The sequence below is a fragment of the Thalassophryne amazonica genome, chromosome 1, assembly GCF_902500255.1.
Source record: "Thalassophryne amazonica chromosome 1, fThaAma1.1, whole genome shotgun sequence".
Lineage (NCBI taxonomy): Eukaryota > Metazoa > Chordata > Actinopteri > Batrachoidiformes > Batrachoididae > Thalassophryne > Thalassophryne amazonica.
The window spans coordinates 92791187-92806312 of NC_047103.1; the positions used below are offsets into that span (position 1 = coordinate 92791187).

The window sequence follows — 15126 nt, forward strand, 5'->3', positions numbered from 1 at the left end:
GCTGTTGCTGGAAAAAAAAAATGTGATTTGCTTTCAACATACAGCAGCCCAGACAGTGACAGAAGAGATTATGATAATACGGATACATTATATAACTCATAAGAAGGAATGAAAATGCAGCTGTTTTACCAATTCATTATAATACATATATTATAAATAATTAGTTTTGAGTCAAGATTCCGAATGCATTCTCCACCACACAACGAGCACGAGACAACCAGTAGCTGTAGATCATTTCTCTGTGATTCTGGGAGTGATGAGAGAAAGATTTTATCAACCATGTTCTCAGAGCAAATGCGTCATCGGCTGCGAAATTATTCTTTTATACAGTATGGTGTCAAATGGGACAAAGTCTGGTGTCCAGCAGGACAAAGAGGTATGCATTGACATGACAAATGGCGCAGCAGTGCAGGGATAAAATCTGTGCAAGTGTCAAGGTGCCTTTAGTCAGAGAAGCGACCAAGAAACTGATGGTCACTCTGTCAGAGCTCCAGCAATCCTCTGTGGAGAGAAGAGAACCTTTCAGAAGGTCAACCATCTCTGCAGCAATCTACCAATCAGGCCTTTTTGTTTGAGTGGCCAGACGGAAGCCACTTCTTAGTTAAAAGGCACATGGCAGCTCACCTGGAGTTTGTTAAAAGACACCTTAACAAAATTCTCTGGTCTGATGAGACAAAGATTGAACTCATGTTTGGAGGAAACCAGGCACCATCCATGATGATGCCTGACTACAGTGAAGCATGGTGGTGGTAGCATCATGCTGTGGGGATGCTTTTCAGTGGCAGGAAATGTTAGACTCATCAGGATTGAGGGAAAGATGAATGCAGCAATGTACAGAGACATCCTGGATGAAAACCTGCTCAAGAGCGCTCTTAACCCCAGACTGGGGTGGCAATTCATCTTTCAGCAGGACAATGACTCTAAGCACACAGCCAAGATATCAAAGGAGTGGCTTCCGGACAACTCTGTGAATGTCCTTGAGTGGCCCAGCCAGAGCCCAGATCTGAATACAATTGAACATCTCTGGAGAGATGTGAAAATGGCTGTGCACCAACACTCCCCATCCAACCTGATGTAGCATGAGAGGTGCTCCCTAAAACTCCCTAAAAATAGGTGCGCCAAGCTTGTGGCATCATATTCAAGAATACTTGAGGCTGTAATTGCTACCAAGGGTGCGTCATCAAAGAATTGAGCAAAGGGTGTGAATACTTAGGTACATGTGATTTCTTAGTTTTTTATTTTTAATAAATTTGCAAAAAAAAACCAAAACAAAACAACAACAACAACGAAAGACAAACTTTTTTACATGTTGTCATTATGGGGTGTTGTGAGTACAATTTTGAGAAAAAAAAAACTCAATTTTGGAATAAGGCTGTAGCATAATGAAATGTGGAAAAGGTGAAGCGCTGTGAATACTTTCCGAATGCACTATAACAGATAAGTGAAGTCATGCCTCCTGTTTTGATTGTAAGATGAGACATCTCACAATAGACATAGCACCAAGAATGTCTTTGCACATTTAGGTATTTTTGAAATGAAATCATGATTTTTATACGATATTATGCAGATATTATAACAGTGATGATGAAGTGATCTTGCACATTTAGAGCTAGATAACTAACCCAGCAGAAAGGACTTTGGATGAATTTAACTGAAACACAAACTTGTGACCGCCCTGTCTTTTTCCTTCAACATATTCTTAAGCTTCATTGAGATTGTCAGTTTCTGTCATTTCGAAAAACTAGGACTGATGGGCACCATGATCACTATGGCAGACTGCAATGTATACTGTAAATAGTATTTCAGTACTTCGGTGAATGTTGCTTGCAAAGGCAAACTGTGAGTGCACATAAACTATGTCAAATTAAGTCATGTAAAGCCCTTATCACACCTAATAATGACCCATGTAGCGTCTTTTTTTTCTTTTTTTTTTTGGTACGAGTTATTCGAGAATAGTGGCTCTTAGAGGCTAACGAGGCTCATCTCTGAGCATGGCGCTAATTTCAAGAAGTTCAAAATTTAGCAACAATAGTGTGGGGCGATGTGTGTATGAGGTACTACGAGGACATTAGAGGCATGTTAGTGGTATGAGGCTGTTAGAAGCCCATTATCCGAGTGACTGGTGGCTACGAGGACAGGACAGGCTACTGCAACAGAGCAGGTTCCACTCTGAGAAATTCCTTCTAGCCTTTTTTAACATCTGTTTCCTGCAATTCCTTCAGAAGAACATCATATTCGTGGCTCATTATTCGAAAAATCACTGAAATTTCTCACAAATCCATACGTGGCTCATTATTCATGGCTTTATTATTCAGTGTGACCATGGCTTAAGCCCCTTTCACACCGGGCCCACTTCAAGTTTCTTCCTGTTGCGTCATAACGACGCAAGAATGTCTGCTTCAGGTGTGCGCAGCAAGGGGCAGAGAAGAGCTGAGAACGCAGCCTGCAGATTCTCTGCAGCCAGACTGTGCACTCTGATTTCTCTTCTAGTTTATATTTGTTCTTGTGCTGAGCTGCAGGTCTGCGCTCTGAGTTCTGTTATAGTTTATCTTTCCTCCTTTGACCGCAAGATGCACATGCGCGTGCGTGCGAATGCACTGTCCTGGATGTCTGGAGTTATACTTGATGTAGACATGTCCTCTCTCTGGCAATCAGTGTGTGAGCAGGACTTATGCCCTTTTTTGTCCTTTTTTTAACACAGTGATGAGAGTTTGAGGGAGAACAAGGAACTAACTGCTTGCAGCCAGCCAGTTTTTTTTTTTTTCTTTTAATTGTTCACATGTACGCGTGAACGAATCGTCCATGAGTGGACTGGAGATGTCCGGACTTTTTACTGGATGTGGACATGTCCTGTCTCTGGCAATCTTTCTGTGAGCAGGACTTTTTGGACTTTATTTAAACACATAGTCCAATGGCTGATGGGGTCCCCCATGTGCCCGCCCCACAGGTCTACTTCCTAGGTATTTTCTAGTAGCCATGGGTTTCCTCTTCAGGAAGAAACATGTTAACATTGAAAAAACTTGTTCGCGAGGCACTTACTTAAAGCATTTTTAATGCTGCGTGACACCAAGTTTTGGGGGTAGGGGAACAAATGTGGTAATATCTCCTCACCCTGAAGGTCCACAGCAACAAACTACCACTCAAAATGTTGGTATTTAAATGCTCTTTCCGATGATATATAATAAATGCAAATTAGGTACATAAGTAGGTCACCAGAGGTCAAAAGGTCACAGAATTTAGTCAGTGCCCAAAATTTAACCCATGCCTCATGTCAGTGTCCTCATGCTAAATGAGGAATTTTGTCAAGTTAACACCCCAAGAAGTGACCCATGGTTTCCCTGCAACAAATCAAAAGGTCTAATGCCGTGTTCACACCGGGCGCGACCAGACACTACAAATTCGCGGGGGTCGCATGGCGACGGACGCGCCTCCTTCGCCCGGTGTGTCGCTCTGCTTTTGCTGAGAAAATTTGCCCCGGTGCGTCATCAAATAGGAGGAGCTTCCATTCCGCTCGCCGGCTCCGGTTGTCACTCAAGTTAACATGACGAACCTTGATCACACGGAGCGAGTTGTTGTGGAAAGCTGACAAACGTCATGAGACGTTCCCAATTCAGGGAGTATCATTATTTGCTGCATGAGCTGCGTCTGGATGACGGCTGCTTTCACCGGTCCTTCCGCCTCTGCGGGACCCAGTTTGAGAACCTCCTGTCCCGTTCACACGCACACATGTAAACAATTAAAAAAAAAAAAAAAAGAAACTCTGCTGCTTGCTGCAGGGCTCCTCCTCGCTCTTTCCCAAAAAAACTCTGTCATAATTGTGTTTAGAAACCAGTCACCATTTGTTTTATTATACATCTGTGTAGTTAATAAGTACAATAATCTCCATGGACGATTCGCTCGCGTGTGCACGTAAAATAACAAGAAAAAGAAACTCCAATCCCCCTGGTGCGGGGCTGCTGCTCACTCCAAAAACTCTGTCATAATTGTGAAATAAAGGACAAAAGAGACATAAGTCCTGCTCACAGGCTGCTACCAGATACAGGACAGGTTCACATCTTCAGTCAAACTCCAGACATCTCCACGTCACTACATATTCAGTCCCTGATTGGTCATCATGGCGCAACGAGACGAAAAATTTCAGATTTTTCAACTTGGGTAGGAGGGCAGCACGACGTGACGCGACGCAACGCAATATTGCGCCACAAATGCACCAAACGCTCAAAATTGCTTCACTCGCGTCGCTTCAGTCGCGTACATCGCGTCGCGCTGCGCCAAAACGCGTCCTTACATAGGGATTATATGGCAACCTGTCGCTGCAGTCGCTCGCGTCGCGCCCAGTGTGAACGCGGCATAATATTCAATTATTTGCCAATTGTTGCTTCTATTACAAGTGATGTAAAGGTATTTGCCAAAGGTGATGAAAACCTGCTATTTTGCAGTAGGGGTAATGCAATGTAGTCATGTCTTTTTACCCAATAAGCCAATTGCAATACATCACCACTCAAAATATTTGTGCTGAACAATGCTTTTGACAAATGGGTTGTGATGATGATATACCACCATGCAGGAGAAGTTATGGCAATTTGCAGGCGTGTCAAGTCTAAAGTGCTAACATAAACCAAAATGTACATGTGACTAACATGTGGTCAAATTTATTCATCATCAGAGCTCTCACTTTCCTCACTAGACACATATTCTTCATTTGAAGAGTTGTCCTCCTCCTCCTCATCATCATCACTTCTATCTACTTCAGCAACAGTCTCTTCCAAAATGTCCACCAACTGTTGAGGAAGGATGCCTCCATCTGTCCACTTCAGCCGCATGAAACCATTCTCGCATGTCCAGCCACGACCATCCATGGGATCAGGTAGAATCGGATCTGGAATATGTGCTTGCCTCCATATCAACACCTGATAATTCACATGATTCACATGTTGTATCAAACAGCTTTGACAGGGAGGTAGAGAACGCATTTCGAAGTTCATCTTCGGGTTCAGTTTGGACTTCTTTCCAATGCCACACTTTGCCTGCAATTTCTTATACCGCAATCTATCAACATGCATTTTGTCGAGAATCACCATACAAAGCACAGGTATACTCCTCAAGTATTCCCATCACATGGCTAGACACATATGCACATTTTCCTAATTCACGAAATGCCCCTTGATAGCGGCGGTTTCTTGTTAGAGTTTTAATGGAGTTGACCATACCCTTGCCTTTGAAGGCACTGCAACTGTCACACCCACTGAAAGCGTGTAAGCTCAGTAGAGAACAATGGTAAGTTGGTGCCAATGTGTTTGCTATAGCTGTGATATCTAGACAGTGTCTCTTGTTGCCCTTCCCAGTCTCAAATATCACAGTTATGTTTGGGAGATCTGTGTGGTAAAGTAAAATGAAGAATATGTCCGTATCAGGACTCCACACCCAGGCATACTTGTACCCGGCTTCCTGTGCATAAAGACAGTATAGGATAACCCTCGAATCTGTTTCCTCCTGTGTGGACTTGAGAGTTACAATCTCCTCTGCGGACGTTGTCGTCCCATCAGACGTTAGCTTGTAGGCCATTCCTTCCATCACAAGTATCACACTTCTTTCTTTGAGTGAAGAGTTGTAGTCACCACTACTCCATGAAGAAAACAATACTTCTACCAGCTGTTTCTTGTTCTCATCATTTGTCAGGAAGTATGGCCAATTCTGTGGTCTTCTCGTTTTCTCACTACTCATGATGAGCTTTTCACCGCATCCCCTTCTTTTCCTCTCAGCTCCTTTGACAGAATTTTCTTACACATGTCAGTGCTGAAGACAACATCCGAACTTTTATTCATGCACTTGAAGATTTTCTCGGCTATTCCTTGGAATGTAGCTAGTATGTCTCTGATGTAATGGAAACAGGCATTCCCATTTTCAGTGACTAATGTGTCCTTCACATTTTCAGAGACAAGTACAGCAGTGTCTTCAATGTCTTTGGTCAGATAGTGTAAGCCTTTTGACTTGTCTGTCTTCACCATAAAACCATTTGCTTCAGCCAAACTGAATGGCACTGTTGTCAGAGGGTACGTCATGAGCTGACGAAGGTTTAGTGTTTGACCTTCAAGTGTCTGAGATTTAACAAGGAGCTGTAGAGCAATGTTACCTTGTTGTTTATATTCCACCACTTTATTTTGAGATGACTTTAGTTTCACCGATTTGTTCATGTCTGCCATTGTCTTCAGTATGAGCCTCTTGATTGGTTCAAATAAGTTCTCCTTCTTTTCTAGCCTATCTTGGATGAAGCAGCCCTTGCTCTGCTCCAATGGAATACGCCTGTAGTATGTCATTCTCAACATCAGAACTGGCCGGTGCACCAGATGAGAGGCTGTATACATTACTTTTCTCTGCAGTTTTGAATGGACTGTCGACTGTCTTTGACACACACCTTTCCCCTTTCAGTACTTCAGCCCTGCGAACATCTCTGTGCCTTTCTCCGACCTCCGATTCAGGTAACATGTCTGCCATGCTATATGCTGACTGTAGGTACTGTGCACGTTCCTTGCATGATTGTCCCCACCTCTGATATGTACCATAGTTGGTTAGGATGCCGGAGAACCCAGCACCACTTTTACTTCCTCTTTGTGACTTAGCATTCTTCATGAAGGTCTCCTCAATAGTCTTGTCAACTGCACACATATTTCCTGGTATGAAGGATCTCGCTACACTTATTGCTCCAGGTTTTAACAGTTCTGTAGCACCAGGGTGTGATTCTTCTATATTTGCAATAAACATTGTAAAAAAGCTCAAGTATCTTGCATAATTATGTCCGTCAAAAGCAAAAAACAGATCAGGCATCATGCCAAGACATTCTGCATAGGTGTGATAGTCATTGGTCGTTTAAGCACCAACCAGACATGGTCCATGTATGAGAGCCAGAGCTGATCAGTTTTACCTCGTTCTCCTTCTCGTGCACCATTGCGGAAGTTGAGATGTTCACTCAGTATCCTATTATGGCATCATCCTGCAGTGCTTCCTTCTCGCCTTCACTAGTTATGGTAACTTTCATTGCCTGAAGATGATCTTTGGACTCCTGAGGTAAACCTGATAGTGGACCCCCATCACCTAGAATCTGAAGATGCAGGATTCTCTTCAAGCTGTCTCTTCTTTCCTCTGGGTTGGCTATCCATCCCTGAAAGCAAAAGTGAATAGTTAAATTTTTGGATAAAAGACAGCAGATCTATTACAGCAGCAATGGGTATCTAAATTCTATGACCTTTTGACCTCTGGTGACTTACTTATTGACCAAATTTGCATTTATTATATATCATCTCAAAGAGCATTTAAATACCAACATTTTGAGTGGTAGTTTGTTGCTGTGAACCTTCAGGGTGAGGAGATATTACCACATTTGTTTCCCCTACCCCCAAAACTTAGGTAAAAAATTTGTGTCACGTAACATTAAAACTGCTTGAAGTAAGTGCCTCGGGAACAAGTTTTTTCAATGTTATGTTTTTTTTTTTTCTGAAGAGGAGACCCATGGCTATTAGAAGATACACAGGAAGTAGATCTGTGGGGCGGCCACATGGGAGACCCCATCAGCCAATGGACTAACATTTGTGAGAGAAGAGCGAGGAGCTGCAGCAGCTGCAATCAGCAGCATTTTTTTTTCTGTGCTCTTTTTGAGTGTGTAGTTTCACTGCATTGTGTACACAGTATAAGAACAATCCTGCATGATTTATATTTCGGGAACAAGGGAACACAGCAGGAATCATAAATTAGCGGTGGGTAATGCTGTATTGTGAGGGTGTGGCTTCCAATCACGTCGCGTACCATCGCGTTGCTCTGACTTGCGCTAAAACCACGTAATTTCTGCATCGAGCACAGGATGCAAAAAAAAATAAACATGTTTAGTTTTTGGCATCCGATTTGCTTCGTCGTTTGCATCCCTCGTGCTGTTGTGGTGTTGAGCTGCATTGTCTCGGCACTGGGTTGCTTCCACGTGGCGTCATCATGACGCTGCCCGACGCAACTTGAAGCAGCCCTGGTGTGAAAGGGGCTTTAAAGCTTTACCACCACTATAGCTTTGTTCTGGCTACTCATCACGATTTTTTGTATTCATCAACATGACAAAGAGCAGCCAATGGATTTTTTCTTTATTCTGCAAATGACTCAGTGTTTGCAAGCAGTGGATTTGTTGTCCTGTTACCATAGTTACTGACCCTTGAGTACTCTAACAGCCAGTCCAACATTTCCATATGAATCTCTAATTTACATATATGCAGTTCATGCTTTATTCAGTCTTCTGTGCTCTGTGTTTGGGATAGGGTTAGAGTTCCTTCCTGTGAAATAATTTCAGCAGTATCCAACATAAATTTTGTGCTTGAATTGTGTTCACCAAGCCACACTATGACAGACAGAGCAAAAGGATATTTAAAATATTTAAATATTTTGTCCATTGGCAAATATGTCAGTCTCCCGTGGAGTTGGGGAGCTAATGGACAGAAGGTGTTGCATTTCCACAGAGCAAAACTGAAGCACAGACAGTTAAAACTAAAAAGAGACAGAACAATTACAGCCCTTTGTTAAGTCAAGCAGCGCATTTGTGCCCTTCAAGTTCTCAGTGGTACAGGAGGTCTGTCTGAGAAAATGGTCTGGCAGGTCATCATTGAGATACTGCTGTCAGCATCAACCTCTCTGACTCTCCAAACCGTCCCATCTGAGCTGTCCCTCTGATATGTTCATTCCTAATCTTGTCCATTCTCGTCACTCCCAAAGAGAATCTCAACATCTACAGCTCTGCCACCTCCAGCTCTGCCTCCTGTCTTTTTGTTAGTGCCACAGTCTCTAAACCATACAACATAGCTGGTCTCACTACTGTCTTGTAAACTTTCCCCTTTACTCTTGCTGATATTCTTCGGTCACAAATCATTCCTGCCACCTTTCTCCACACACTAAACCCTGCCTGCACTCTCTTCTTCACCTCTTTACCACACTCTCCATTACTTTGAACATTTGACCCTAAATATTTAAAGTCACCTACTTTCACCACTTCTACTCTTTGTAACTGCACTATTCCACTGGGCTCCCTCCCATTCACACACATGTACTCAGTCTTGCTTCTACTGACTTTCATTCCCCTTCTCTCCAAAGCATATCTCCACCTCTCCAGACTAGACTCAACTTGCTCTCTACTCTCACTACAGATCACAATGTCATCTGCAAGCATCATAGTCCATGGGGACTCCTATCTGATCTCATCCGTCAACCTGTTCATCACCACTGCGAACAAGAAAGGACTCAGAGCTGATCCTTGGTGTAATCCTACCTCCACCTTGAATGAGTCTGTCATTTCTACTGCGCATCTCACCACTGTCACATTATTCTTGTACATGTCCTGCACTACCCTAACATACTTCTCTGCAACTCCAGTCTTCCTCATACAATACCACAGCTCTTCTCTTGGCACCCTATCATAAGCTTTTTCCTAAGTCCACAAACACACATTGTAACTCTTTCTGGCCTTCTCTGTACTTCTCCAACAGTATTCTCAGAGTAAACATTACATCTGTAGTGCTCTTTCTCTGCATGAAACCATATTGCTGCTCACAGATCTTCACCTGTTTTCTAAGCCGAGCTTCTACTACTCTTTCCCATAACTTCATGCTGTGGCTGATCAACTTTATACCTCTGTAGCTACTGCAGCTCTGCACATCACCCTTGTTCTTGAAAATAGGAATCAACACACTTTGTCTCCACTCCTCACGCATCCTCTCACTTTCCAAGAATTTATTAAACAATCTGGTTAGAAACCCCACTGCCATCTCTCCTAGACATTTCTATGCCTCCACTGGAATGTCATCTGGAGCAACGGCCTTTCCACTCTTCATCCTCTTCATAGCAGCCCTCACTTCTTCCTTACTAATCTCTTGTACTTCCTGACTTACTCTCACCACATCATCCAGGCTTTTCTCTCGCTCATTTACTTCATTCATCAGCTCTTCAAAATATTCCCTCCACCTTCTCAGCACACACTCCTCACTTGTCAGCACATTACCATGAGCATCTTTTACCACCCTAACCTGCTGCACATTCTTTCCAGCTCTGTCCCTTTGTCTGGCCAATCGGTACAAGTCCTTTTCTCCTTCCTTACTATTCAACTTCTTGTACAGCTCGCAATATGCCTTTTCCTTCGCTTTTGCCACTTCTCTTTTTGCCTTATGCCGCATCTCCTTGTACTCCTGTCTTCTTTCTTCATCTCTCTGACTATCCCAAAACTTTTTCGCCAACCTCTTTCTCGTTATGCTTTCCTGGACCTCTTCATTCCACCACCAAGTCTCCTTGTCTTCCTTCCACTGTCGAGATGTCATACCCAGTACTGTCCTAGCTGTCTCCCTCACCACATCTGCAGTACTTTTCCAGTTGTCCAAAATTGCTTTGCCCCAACCAGTGCTTCTCTCACTTGCTTGCTAAATTTCACACAACAGTCTTCCTCCTTCAGCTTCCACCATCTGATCCTTTGTTGAGCTCTCACTCTCTTCTTCTTCTTTACCTCTAAAATCATCCTACAAACAACCATCCTATGCTGTCTAACAACACTCTCTCCTGCCACTATCTTACAGTCTCTGCTTTCTTTTAGCTTGCATCTCCAATAAAGAATGTAGTCCACCTGTGTGCACCTTCCTTCACTATTAGATGTTACCCTGTGCTCCTCCCTTTTCTTAAAGTAGGTATTCACCACAGCCATTTCCATCCTTTTTGCAAAATCAACTACCATCTGTCCTTCCCCATCCCTATCCTTGATACCATATCTACCCATTACTTCCTCATCATCTCTGTTCCCTTCACCAACATGCCCATTGAAGTCTGCTCCTATCACCACTCTTTCATGCGTGGGCATACTCTCCACCACCTCATCTAACACACTCCAGAAATCTTTCTCCTTCATCTCACAACCTACCTGTGGGGCATATGCACTGATGATATTCATCATCACCCTTTCAATTTCCAACTTCACACTCATCACCCTGTCAGACATTCACTTAACCTCCAACACACTTTTAACATACTCTTCCTTTATAATGACCCAACACCATTTCTCATCCTATCCTCACCATGGTATAACAACTTGTACCCACCGCCGATGCTCCTGCTCTTACTTCCCTTCCACTTGGTCTCTTGCACAGACAATATGTATACCTTTCTCCTCTCCATCATATCAGCCAGCTCTCTCCCTTTACCAGTCATACTACCAACATTCAAAGTCCCCACTCTCCTTTCCACCCTTCTAGTTTTGTTCTTCTTCTACTGTTTGTGGAAACGTTCTCCTCCTCTTCTTCATCGTCTTCACCCACCAGTAGCCCAATTTCCACCGGCACCCTGTTGGGCAACAGCACCGGTGGCAGACGTTGTTAACCCAGGCCTTGACTGATCCGGTATGGAAGTTCGATTCTTAGTCTGCATGGTTGGGTTGGCTAGTTTTACGCAGGATGCCCCTTCCTGATGCAACCCTCCTCATTTACCCGGACTTGGGACTGGCACTCAGAATGTACTGGCTGCACACCCCATGTGGCTGAGTTGTGAGAGACAGAATCTAAAAAAAAAAAAAGAGAAAATCACATTGTATGATTTTTTAAATAATTAATCTGCATTTTATTGCATGAAATAAGTATTTGAATTTGAATAGATCAACAGACCTTAATATTGGTACAGAAACCTTTGTTTGCCATTACAGAGGTCAGACGTTTCCTGTAGTTCTTGATCAAGTTTGCACACTGCAGCAGGGATTTTGGCCCACTTTTCAATACAGATCTTCTCCAGATCTTTCAGGTTTTGAGTGTCAGCTCCCTCCAAAGATTTTCTATTGAATTCAAGTCTGGAGACTGCCTAGGCCACACGAGGACCTTGAAATGCTTCATACGGAGCCACTCCTTAGTTGCCCTACCTGTGAGTTTTGGATCATTGTCATGCTGGAAGACCCAGCCACGACCCATCATCACTGCTCTTACTGAGGGAAGGAGGTTGTTTTCCAAAATCTCGCAATACATGATCCCATCCATCCTCCCTTCAATACGGTGCAGTCATCCTGTCCCCTTTGCAGAAAACCACCCCCAAAAATGATGTTTCCCCCACCATGCTTCACAGTTGGGACAGGGTTCTTGGGGTTGTTCTCATCCTCCAAACACAGCAAGTGGGGTTGATACCAAAAATCTCTATTTTGGTCTCATCTGACCACATAATCTTTTCCCATGCCTCCTCTGGATCATTCAGATGGTCATTGGCAAACTTCAAATGCGCCTGGACATGTGCTGTCTTGAGCAGGGGGACCTTGCATGCCCTGCAGGATTTTAAAACATGACGGCATCATGTGTTACTAATGTAATCTTTGCAACTGTGGTCCCAGCTCTCTTCGGCTCATTGACCAGGTCTTCCCGTGTAGTTCTGGGCTTTCTCAGAATCATCCTTACCTGACGAGGCATCGATGTCGATGCATGAAAACTCCAGACCGAGGAAAATTGACAGTCATCTTGTGTTTCTTCCATCTTCTAAAAATTATGCCAACAGTTGTTGCCTTCTCACCAAGCTGCTTGCCTATTGTCTTGTACCCCATCCCAGCCTTGTGCAAGGTGTACAATTTTGTCCCTGGTGTCCTTTGACAGCGCTTTGGTCTTGGCCATGGTGGATAGGTTGGAGTCTGATTGGTTGAGTGTGTGGACAGATGTCTTTCATACAGGTAACGAGTTCAAACAGGTGCCATGAATACAGGTAAAGAGTGCGGAATAGGTGGGCTAACAGGTCTGTGAGAGCCACAATTCTTGTTGGTTGGTAGGTGATCAAACACTTATTTCATGCAATAAAATGCAAATTCATTATTTAAAAATCATATAATGTGATTTTCAAATTTTTTTTAAGATTCTGTCTCTCACAGTTGAAGTGTACCTATGATAAAAATTACAGACCTCTACATTCATTGTAGGTGGGAAAACTTGCTAAATCAACAGTGGATCAAATACTTGGGCAGGTCTGAGTAGGTCTGGGATTAGGATCAGCACCTCTAAAACTGATGAAAAAGGTGGATTGTCCCCTCTGGGCCAGTGGAGAGGTAATGCCACAGGTGGATGAGTTGAAGTACTGTATTTTTGGGTCTTGATCACAAGTTGGGGTAAGATGAACATAAGATCAATAGATGCATAGTTGCTGCTCTGAAGTCCAATGGACAGTGTCATGGCAATGAAAGAGCTGAGCCAGACGGTGAGGGTTTCCAGTTGATTTACGGTCCTATCCTCACCTATGGTCATGAGGTTTGGATAGTGACTGAAAGAACAAGGTCATAGATACAAGTGGTGGAAATAAGGTTCCTCTGTAGGTTATCTGGTCTAACACTGAGGGGTAGGGTGAGAAGTTTAAAAATCCGGAGGGATGTGGAGTACAGCTGCTGCTAATTCTAACTGAAAGGGACCAGCTGAGGTAGTCCAACATCTGGTGAGGATGCCTCCTGATTATCTCCTAAAGGATATCTTCCAGGCATGGCCAACTGGGAGGAGGCCTTCGGGAACACTCAATACTCTTTGGAAGGATTACATCTCCCATTTGGCTTGGGAATGCTGCAGACAAGGAGAGAAAGTGGAAAAAGGACAAACTACAGTTGTCTCTGGGTATTCTCAAGAATGGTCTAACTGACAACCAGAAGGCTGTGAAGGAGGCAAAAGCTCAGTAGCTTTCTCATATATTTCCAGCAGTTGTTATCATCCCAGAGTGTTATTTCAGACTATAAACTCAGTTGTAAACCCACGTACCTCTGTTTTGATGGACGGTACAACCACAACCTGTGAGCAGTTTCTTCAGGTTTTTCATTGACAAAGTCTCATCAGTCAGACAGAATGCCGATCACAAATGTAATGTTGAACTGTCTGTTACTTGTGCACATTCTGTGGTACTTATGAACTTTGAGCCCATCTCTCTTTTGTCCCTTAGTGAGGTTGTGAAACATACAAAACCTATTGTTTGTTCTTTAGATGTTGTTCCAGCTAAGGTGCGGAAAAAGGCTTTTAATAATGTCAGGGCGGGTCTCCTAACTTTTATTAACTCTTGTCTTAGTTCAGAGTGTGTTCCAGCTGTTTTTAAACATGCTGTGGTTCAACCCCTTCTTAAAATCCTAACCTCAACTTGTTAATTTTAGTCCAGTTTTAGACCTGTGTCACATCTGCCATTTTTCGCTAAGGTTTTAGAAAAGGTTGTTTTTATATAGTTACAATCATTTTTCAAAGACAATCACATCTTTGAAAAATTCCAGTCTGAATTAGATCATAGATCAATTTAGAATTTAGATTAATTTAGACACAACACTGAGTCAGCACTTTTAAAAGTTCATAATGACATCACTCTGTCTGTGGATGCAGGGAATCCTGCTGTGACCTCTCCTCATCAATTTGTTCTCTGTGTCATGGAGTGTCACAGGGTTCTATTGTTGGCCCTATTTTTTTTTTTTTTTTGTACATTTTGCTCTTGGGGTCAGTTTTAGCCCAGCACAACCTGTCCTTTCATTGTTATGCGGATGATCTGCAAATCTATCTTCCTATGAGGACTAATGGGAGCGATGCTCTGTCATCATTATTTAATTGTATTCATGATGTAAAGCAGTGGCTGTCCCAAAACTTCCTTTACCTGAATGATGGTAAAACAAACACCAATGTGTTTGGACATTCTGGGATGCCAAATGAGGCACCATTAAACTTTGGTGCTCTAGCTAATTATGTAGAACCAGCTGTCAAGAATCTGGGAGTGATATTTCACAGCTGTTTGAGGTTCGAACAACAGAAACTCTGTTGTCAAAGCAAGTTTTTTTTTCCCAGATAGATATTCTGGCTAAAGTAAAGCACTCTCTTAGTAGACATGATCTTGAGATGGCCATTCATGCTTTGATCAGGCCCCTCCAGACATGATTATTGTAATGCAATTTATACTGGGATTAACCAGTTGTCTCTTGCACACCTCCAACTGGTGCAGAATGCTGCTGCTCATCTTTTAAATCAAATCAAATCAAATCAGTTTTATTTATATAGCACCAAATCACAACAAACAGTTGCCCCAAGGCACTTTATATTGTAAGGCAAAGCCATACAATAATTACGGAAAAACCCCAACGGTCAAAACGACCCC

The 15126-nt window shown here is 43.0% G+C and overlaps 1 protein-coding gene across 1 annotated transcript in view; it reads left to right on the plus strand.

Annotated features, from left to right (window-relative positions):
* LOC117509307 overlaps nt 1-15126 on the plus strand; it is a 155348-nt gene that overhangs the window by 120353 nt on the left and 19869 nt on the right. The window lies entirely within an intron of this gene.